Raw genomic sequence first — 10,948 nt, 5'->3', positions numbered from 1 at the left:
CACTCACCTCTCACTCATACACATACTCACACACACTCATCTCTCACCCATACACATACTCACACACACACTCACCTCTCTCCCACACACACACACACACTCATTCCCTCCCACACACACTCACCTCTCTCCCACACACACACTCATTCCCTCCCACACACACTCACCTCTCACTCATACACATACTCACACACACTCTCATCTCTCACTCATACACATACTCACACACACACACTCACCTCTCACTCATACACATACTCACACACACGCTCACCTCTCACTCATACACATACTCACACACACACTCACCTCTCACTCATACACATACTCACACACTCACCTCTCACCCATACACACACTCACCTCTCACTCATACACATACTCACACACACACTCACCTCTCACTCATACACATACTCACACACTCACCTCTCACCCATACACATACTCACCTCTCACTCATACACATACTCACATACTCACCTCTCACCCATACACATACTCACACACACACTCACCTCTCACACACACACTCACCTCTCACACACACACTCACCTCTCACTCATACACATACTCACATACTCACCTCTCACCCATACACATACTCACACACACACTCACCTCTCACACACACACTCACCTCTCACACACACACTCACCTCTCACTCATACACATACTCACACACTCACCTTTCACCCATACACATACTCACACACACACTCATCTCTCACCCATACATATACTCACACACTCACCTCTCTCACACACACTCACCTCTCTCCCACACACGCTCACCTCTCTACCACACACGCTCACCTCTCACTCATACACATACTCACACACTCACCTCTCTCACACACACACTCACCTCTCTCCCATACACATGCACACACACACACTCATTCCCTCCCACACACACTCACCTCTCATTCATACACATACTCACACACACACTCATCTCTCACCTATACACATACTCACACACACACTCACCTCTCTCACACACACACTCACCTCTCTCACACACACACTCACCTCTCTCTTCCACACACACACTCACCTCTCTCACCCACACACTCACCCCTCTCTCTCTCACCCACACACACTCACCTCTCTCTCACATATACACACACACACTCACCCCTGACACACACCTCTCTTGCACACACACACTCACCTCTCTCTCCTCACACACACTCACCTCTCACACACATTCACCTCTTACACACACGCACTCACATCTCACACACATTCACCTCTCTCACACACAGTCACCTCTCTCTCACACACAATCACCTCTCTCACACACACATTCACCTCTCTCACACACACATTCACCTCACACACACACATTCACCTCTCTCTCACACACAATCACCTCTCTCACACACACAATCACCTCTCTCACACACACTCACCTCTCTCACACACACTCACCTCTCTCACACACACATTCACCTCTCTCACACACACATTCACCTCTCACACACACACTCACCTCTCTCAGACACACTCACCTCTCACACACTCACCTCTCTCACACACATTCACCTCTCACACACACATTCACCTCTCTCTCACAATCACCTCTCTCACACAATCACCTCTCTCACACACACATTCACCTCTCACACACACACTCACCTCTCTCAGACACACCTCTCACACACAATCACCTCTCTCACACACACATTCACCTCTCTCACACACACATTCACCTCTCTCACACACAATCACCTCTCTCACACACACATTCACCTCTCTCACACACAATCACCTCTCTCACACACACACTCACCTCTCACACACACTTACCTCTCACACACACTCACCTCTCACACACACTCACCTCTCACACACACACTCACCTCTCACACACACACTCACCTCTCACACACACACTCACCTCACACACACACTCACCTCTCACACACACACTCACCTCTCACACACACACTCACCTCTCACACACACACTCACCTCTCACACACACACACTCACCTCTCACACACACACTCACCTCTCTCACACACTCACCTCTCTCACACACTCACCTCTCTCACACACTCACCTCTCTCACACACTCACCTCTCTCACACACTCACCTCTCACACACACTCACCTCTCACACACACTCACCTCTCACACACACACTCACCTCTCACACACACACTCACCTCTCACACACACACTCACCTCTCACACACACACTCACCTCTCACACACACACTCACCTCTCTCACACACTCACCTCTCTCACACACTCACCTCTCTCACACACACACTCACCTATCTCAGACACACTCACCTCTCTCACACACACTCACCTCTCTCAGACACACCTCTCACACACTCACCTCTCTCACACACACACTCACCTCTCTCAGACACACTCACCTCTCTCAGACACACTCACCTCTCAGACACACTCACCTCTCACACATTCACCTCTCTCATACACACTCACCTCTCTCACACACACTCACCTCTCTCAGACACACTCACCTCTCACACATTCACCTCTCTCATACACACTCACCTCTCTCTCACACACACTCACCTCTCTCTCATACCCATACTCACACACACTCATCTCTCTCTCACACACACTCACCTCTCTCTCACACACACTCACCTCTCTCTCATACACACTCACCTCTTTCAGACACACTCACCTCTCACACACTCACCTCTCTCTCATACCCATACTCACACACACCTCCCTCTCATACACACTTACACATCTTTTGCCGTTGTTCCGAATTCACTTCCCCTCCCACCCACCCAGCCTCCGCTCCTGTCTGGCCTCCGAGTCCTCTCCCATGGCCCCCGCTGCCACTCCCTCACCCTTGCTCCACCGCCTGCCGTCCACTGCCCGCTTTGCAGTCCACCCCGGCGTCAACTCTGCTCTTCACCACCCATTGCAGCCTCCACTGCCGGCTCCACTGTCCACTGGGCCCTTTGCTCCGCTGCTCCCCTTTGCTTTCAACCATGCTGGCCCCCGCCTCGCACTTTTACTGCTCGGTTTGGCGTTCTTTCAGGCTTGTCCAACCAGAGGCTGGCTTCTCAGTTGTTGGGTAGTCAGCCTATCAGCAGCAAGGGCATGCTGAATACTGGCTCCGATTGGACCAGCTGTGTGGCCTGCTCCATTAAATGTTTCAATGGTTGCTCCCATGCTCCTGTGGAACGCCGATAGGCAAACTGGCCAGACGCACCGCACTCTTATAGACACCACCCAAAACAACTTCAATGGCTTTCTCACCAAATCCCCGAACGCTTGTCACACTCTGAGCCGCCTGGTCTCACTGGAACTCTGACTGACGCACGAGGGTTTTCAAACTCTGATCTCGAAGAACAAACCTTGGAATCTTCTCCCAAATAACGCTTTCTCTCGGATGCCTTCACCGAGGATCCAGCTCCCGGATTTCAAACTCTCCTTTCAGTATACCTCTGCAATGGATTGCGACATGCATTGAATCTGACTCTTAAGTGTCCATGCTTTCCAAGTGTGGAGCTATGATTGCTAAGCAACAGTGTAGGTTTGTGTATCCTGTGTTTGCTCTGAAAGTCGTAAAAGCTGATAATAATGCAGGCAATGTTGCAAGTGAACTTAACAACGAACCAAACTGATGTTGTTCACCTTTTCTTAGCAAATCAGGAAACACAAAATAAAGCTTACTTAAACTTATATCTGATTCCTAACACATGTGATACAAACATAAATTGCTTAAACTATCTCTGTTTCCTAACAGTTTAATTTTATGGGCATATTCCATGACCTAGTTCCTCTGACAGTGCAGCACTCCCTCAGAAATGATCCTCTGACAGTGTGTCACTCCCACAGTACTGACCCTCTGACAGTGGGACACTCCCTCAGTACTGACCCTCTGACAGTGCGGCACTCCCTCAGTACTGACCCTCTGACAGTGCGGCACTCCCTCAGAAATGATCCTCTGACAGTGTGTCACTCCCTCAGTACTGACCCTCTGACAGTGCCCACTCCCTCAGTACTGACCCTCTGACAGTGCAGCACTCCCTCAGTACTGACCCTCTGACAGTGCAGCACTCCCTCAGTACTGACCCTCTGACAGTGCAGCACTCCCTCAGTACTGACCCTCTGACAGTGCAGCACTCCCTCAGTACTGACCCTCTGAAAGTGCGGCACTCCCTCAGTACTGACCCTCTGACAGTGCAGCACTCCCTCAGTACTGACCCTCTGACAGTGCAGCACTCCCTCAGTGCTGACCCTCTGACAGTGCAGCACTCCCTCAGTACTGACTCTCTGACAGTGCGGCACTCCCTCAGTACTGCCCCTCTGACAGTGCGGCACTCCCTCAGTACTGACCCTCTGCCAGTGCGGCACTCCCTCAGTACTGACCCTCTGACAGTGCAGCACTCCCTCAGTACTGACCCTCTGACAGTGCGGCACTCCCTCAGTACTGACCCTCTGACAGTGCGGCACTCCTTCAGTACTGACCCTCTGACAGTGCAGCACTCCCTCAGTACTGACCCTCTGACAGTGCAGCACTCCCTCAGTACTGACCCTCTGACAGTGCAGCACTCCCTCAGTACTGACCCTCTGACAGTGCGGCACTCCCTCAGTACTGACCATCTGACAGTGCGGCACTCCCTCAGTACTGACCCTCTGACAGTGCAGCACTCCCTCAGTACTGACCCTCTGACAGTGCGGCACTCCCTCAGTACTGACCCTCTGACAGTGCAGCACTCCCTCAGTACTGACCCTCTGACAGTGCGGCACTCCCTCAGTACTGACCATCTGACAGTGCGGCACTCCCTCAGTACTGACCCTCTGACAGTGCGGCACTCCCTCAGTACTGACCCTCTGACAGGGCTGCACTCCCTCAGTACTGACCCTCTGACAGTGCGGCACTCCCTCAGTACCGACCCTCTGACAGTGCGGCTCTCCCTCAGTACTGACCCTCTGACAGTACGGCACTCCCACAGTACTGACCCTCTGACAGTGAGGCACTCGCTCAGTACTGACCCTCTGACAGTGCAGCACTCCCTCAGCACTGACCCTCTGACAGTGCGGCACTCCCTCAGTACTGACCCTCTGACAGTGCAGCACTCCCTCAGTACTGACCCTCTGACAGTGCCGCACTCCCTCAGTACTGACCCTCTGATAGTGCAGCACTCCCTCAGTACTGACCCTCTGACAGTGCAGCACTCCCTCAGTACTGACCCTCTGACAGTGCGGCACTCCCTCAGTACTGACCCTCTGACGGTGCGGCACTCCCTCAGTACTGACCCTCTGACAGTGCAGCACTCCCTCAGTACTGCCCCTCTGACAGTGCGGCACTCCCTCAGTACTGACCCTCTGACAGTGCGGCACTCCCTCAGTACTGACCCTCTGACAGTGCAGCACTCCCTCAGTACTGACCCTCTGACAGTGCGGCACTCCCTCAGTACTGCCCCTCTGACAGTGCGGGGCTCCCTCAGTACTGACCCTCTGACAGTGCGGCACTCCCTCAGTACTGACCCTCTGACAGTGCGGGGCTCCCTCAGTACTGACCCTCTGACAGTGCAGCACTCCCTCAGTACTGACCCTCTGACAGTGCGGGGCTCCCTCAGTACTGACCCTCTGACAGTGCAGCACTCCCTCAGTACTGCCCCTCTGACAGTGCGGCACTCCCTCAGTACTGACCCTCTGACAGTGCAGCACTCCCTCAGTACTGACCCTCTGACAGTGAGGCATCCCTCAGTACTGACCCTCTGACAGTGCGGCACTCCCTCAGTACTGACCCTCTGACAGTGCTGCACTCCCTCAGTACTGACTCTCTGACAGTGAGGCATCCCTCAGTACTGACCCTCTGACAGTGCGGCACTCCCTCAGTACTGACCCACTGACAGTGCAGCACTCCCACAGTACTGACCCTCTGACAGTGAGGCACTCCCTCAGTACTGACCCTCTGACAGTGCGGCACTCCCTCAGTACTGACCCTCTGACAGTGCAGCACTCCCTCAGTACTGACCCTCTGACAGTGCGGCACTCCCTCAGTACTGACCCTCTGACAGTGCGGCACTCCCTCAGTACTGACCCTCTGACAGTGCAGCACTCCCCCAGTACTGACCCTCTGACAGTGAGGCTCTCCCTCAGTACTGACCCTCTGACAGTGCAGCAGTCCCTCAGTACTGACCCTCTGACAGTGCGGCACTCCCTCAGTACTGACCCTCTGACAGTGCGGCACTCCCTCAGTACTGACCCTCTGACAGTGCAGCACTCCCTCAGTACTGACCCTCTGACAGTGAGGCACTCCCTCAGTAGGGAGCCGGCAGGGAATCCGGCCCAATGAATTGCTCCAGGAATTACGGATACGCTTAACTCTCTGAATTGAATTCCTGTGGGCCACTCAGACAGTATTCTAATCTCTTTCCCAGAGAGAGATCAGTATGACATCTGAATTCCCAATATTGTTCTGTTTGTGCAAATGCCCCATGGATATATAAATATAATGGCCGTAATTCTATGTTTGGGAGACCATCATTTCCTATCGGAGATGAATGGCCTCTGATTTGAGTGGGAATCGAGCAGCGATTCACCGTCACTCACCGCGCAGGTTTATGCACGGAGAGGATGGCGAGGGATTCCGTCGTGAATCCCACTATTCAGCCGCCATTTTAAGCGGTCGGCCCGATTGCGAGGTCTGGCATCTGGGCCCCCTCCCCCCGCGCAATGAAGTTCCACCCTCCCCACCATGTAATTTTCTGTATCACCCCCCCCCCCCCACTCTCCTCACAGGACGCGGGTGACCCCAACCCCCTCCCCCCCCCCCCCTCGCCACCAGAGACCCCCCACTAGAGACCCCGAACCAGAAACTTCCCATTACAGAGACTCCCCATCAGAGACCACCCACCAGAAACCCCCCAATAAGAGAGACCAACCTCCCCCATTACAGAGACCCCCACCAAAAAAACCCCACATGAGAAAAAGCATACAATGGTGCAAATAAAAGTGGCAGGTCAGAATATTGGACAGAACATAAGGAACAGCAAAGAATGACAAATGGATTAAAAGGGAGGGAAAAGTTAAAACTCGCCAGAAATATAGGGCGGGATTCTCCGACCCCCCCCCCCCCCACCGGGTCGGAGAATCGCCCGGGGGGGGGGGGGGGGAGGGGGCGGCGTGAATCCCGCCCCTGCTGGCTGCCGAGTTCTCCGGTGCCGGGCATTTGGCGGGGGTGGGAATCATGCCGCGCCGGTCAGCGGCCGCTGGCAGCGGCCCCCCCCGGGAATTCTCCGGCCCGTGATGGGCCGAATGGCTGCCCGTTTTCGGCCGGTCCCACCGGCGGAAATTACAGTGGTTACTTACCGGCGGGACCTGGCTCCGCGGGCGGCCACCGGGGTGTTCGCGGGGGAGGGGGGGGGGCGGTGGCGGGGGGTTCTGGCCCCAGGGAGTGCCCCCAGGGTGTCCTGGCCCGGGGTGGGGGCCCACTGATCCGCCGGCGGGCCTTTGCCGTGGGGCACTCTATTCCTCCGCGCCGGCTGCTGTGGACCTCCGTGATGGGCGATGCGGAGATGAACCCTCCTGCGTATGCGCTGGGATGACGCCAGCACACGCTGATGCCTCCACGCATGTGCCAACTCACACCGGCCGGCGGTGGCCCCTTCCCCGCTGGCTGGCGTGGCGCAAACCAGTCCTGTGCCGGCCTAGCCCCTAAAGGTAATTTCATAGAATTTACAGTGCAGAAGGAGGCCATTCGGCCCATCAAGTTTGCACCGGCTCTTGGAATGAGCACCCTACCCAAGCCCATACCTCCACCCTATCCCCATAACCCAGTAACCCTACCTAACACTAAGGGCAATTTGGACCCGGAGGGCAATTTTTCATGGCCAATTCACCTAACCTGCACATCTTTGGACTGTGGGAGGAAACCGGAGCACCCGGAGGAAACCCACGCACACACGGGGAGAACGTGCAGACTCCGCACAGACAGTGACCCAAGCCGGGAATGGAACCTGGGACCCTGGAGCTGTGAAGCATTTGTGCTAACCACCATGCTACCGTGCTGCCCAAGGTGTGGAGGATTCTGCGCCTTTGGGGCGGCCCGACGCCGGAGTGGTTCACGCCAATCCTTCGCGCCGGAGTTGCCCGCCCCGCCAATTCCCGCAGAATCCTGCCCATAAAAACAGAGAGTAAGATTTTTTATAAATATTTATAAAAGAATGTATTTGTTCGATAGAAAGTGAATCTGTAGAATTGATAATGGAAAACAAAGAGTTATTGGATGAATTAAGCAGGTATCTAGCACCAGTTTTCATTATAGAGGATACAAGTAACAGCCCAGAAGCAGGAATCAGGCAATGGAAGGGAGGGTTGGAACTCAGGAACTTTACAGTTTCCAGAGAAGTGGTGCTGAGTGAATTGTTGGAGATGCGGGGGTTACAAGAGCCCGGGTCCTGATCGACTTCATCCTAGCGTCTTTAAAGAAGAGGCTAGTGAGATAGTTGATATATTGGCTATAACTTTCCTAAGCTACCGAGATTTGGGGAATGTCAAATTCAATTGGAAGATAACAAATGTAACTCCATTATTCAAAAAAGGAGGGGGACAGAAAGCGGGAAACGAAAGGCCAGTTAGCTTAATATCTGGTGCAGGGGAAATGTTAGAAGCTATTATTAAAGAAGTTATAGCAGGGCATTTGGATGGGAAATCATGTTCAAACAATATATTGGCGTTCTTTGAGGGAGTAACATGTGCTGCAGATAAAACATAACTAATAGATGCACTGTACTTAGATATTCAGAAGGCCTTTGATAAAGTGTCACATCAAAGGTTACACCTCTGATTCTGGGGATGGAAGGGTTGACGTACGAGAAGAGATTAAACAGTTTGGGTTCATACTCGCTGGAGTTTAGAAGGATGAGAGGGGATCCGATCGAGGTGTATAAAATATTAAGAGGGATTGATAAAGTAAACGTAGGCCAAATATTCCCCCTTGTGGGGAAATCTAGAACGAGGTCACAGATAGAGGTCGAGAAGCGATAAATTTAGAACTGAGATGAGGAGGAACTACTTCTCGCAGAGGGTGGTGAATTTGGGGCTGGTATAGCACACTGGGCTAAATCGCTGGCTTTTAAAGCAGACCAAGGGAGGCCAGCAGCACGGTTCAATTCCCGTACCAGCCTCCCCAAACAGGCGCTGGAATGTGGTGACTAGGGGCTTCTCACAGTAACTTCATTGAAGCCTACTCGTGACAATAAGCCATTTTCATTTAAAAAAAATGTCATTTGTGGAACTCGCTGCCCCACAGTGCGGTGGAGTCTGAGTCATTAAATGGTTTCAAGAAGGGTGTAGGTATATTTTTGATTTTAAAAAACAGGTTAAAGAGATATGGGGAACAGGTGGGGAGGTGGATTTGAGACCAGGAAGAGATCAGCCGTGATCTGATTGAATGGCGGAGCAGGCTCGAGGGGCTGAATTGCCAACTTCTGCTCCTAGTTCCTATGTTCCGATGTGACAGAGAATGGGTAATATCAGGGGTGGGTTGCCGGGGAGGGGGGCAGGTTCTGAGTTTCAGATGGGAAATTGAAGTCAGGTTTCCTTGCACTATGTGGAATATCTTTGTCTCTGACAGCTTTCCATTCCAGAGATCAGCGTGACTGAAAGGTTTGCTTCTCAAACGTACGAAGACCATTCTGGAATATGCTGCAGGACCGGGTAAGCCCCTGGGTGGGGGGTAGGATCCTGGATGGAGGTCAGATCCCCATGTGGGCGTGGTGCGGGGGTTCCAATCATTTTATGAGGTGGGGGGGGGGGGGGTTGACTGGAGCTGCTTAACATTCATGTCGAGAGGGCTAGAATACAAGACCAGGGATGTACTTCTGAGGCTGTATAAGGCTCTGGTCAGACCCCATTTGGAGTATTGTGAGCAGTTTTGGGTCCCATATCTAAGGAAGGATGTGCTGGGCCTTGGAAAGGGTCCAGAGGAGGTTCACAAGAATGATCCCTGGAATGAAGAGCTTGTCGTATGAGGAGCGGTTGAGGGCTCTGGGTCTGTACCCGTTGGAGTTCAGAAGGATGAGGGGGATCTTATTGAAACTTACAGGATACTGCGAGGCCTGGATAGAGTGGACGTGGAGAGGATGTTTCCACTTGTAGGAAAAACTAGAACCAGAGGGCACCATCTCAGACTAAAGGGACGATCCTTTAAAACAGAAATGAGGAGGAATTTCTTCAGCCAGAGGGGGGTGAATCTGTGGAACTCTTTGCCGCAGAAGGCTGTGAAGGCCAAATCACTGAGGGCGCGATTCTCCCAAACAGGGAGAAATCGTAAGGCTGGCATCAAAAACGGGCGGGTTTGACGCCAGCCTCCGCCCCCCCGACCGGGAACCGATTCTGGTCCCCGGTCGGGGCTAGCATGCCGCGGCCGTGAACTCCGGCATCGCGGGCGTAACGAATTTCGTTAAGCCCGCTTGCCAGAGTTTGCGACGGCTGACGCGTCACATGATGTCAGCCGCGCATGCGCGGATTGGAAGACTCCAACCCGCGCATACGCGGATGACGTCATCGCGCATTTGCGCGAAACCCGCGCATGCGCGGGCCGGGATGCCCCTCAGCCGCCCCGCGAATTGATACAGTGGGGCGGCGGAAGGACAAAGAGTGCGCGGGAATCGGACCCGCTGCCCGCGATCGGTGCCCACCGATCGTGGGCCCATGGCACCCTTGGCACGGCCGTGGTACTGCCGTGCCAATCGGTGCCATGGTTGCCAAGATCCGAACTTTACGGCCGTTTTTACGAACGGCCAGGCCAGGTGTGTTTTCCGTTCGTAAAAACGGCCGTAAAGGGCTTGGAACTCGGCCCATCGGCCAGCTGAGAATCGCTGCTGGCCTTAAAAAAACGGCGGCAGCGATTCGTGTTGGGAGTCGGGCGTGGGGGGGGGTGGAGAATAGCGGGAGGGTGTCAGACTAGCGTGGCCGTAAAAAT

The sequence above is a fragment of the Scyliorhinus canicula genome, chromosome 1, assembly GCF_902713615.1.
Source record: "Scyliorhinus canicula chromosome 1, sScyCan1.1, whole genome shotgun sequence".
NCBI lineage: Eukaryota > Metazoa > Chordata > Chondrichthyes > Carcharhiniformes > Scyliorhinidae > Scyliorhinus > Scyliorhinus canicula.
Note: the sequence above shows the minus strand (reverse complement) of the source record.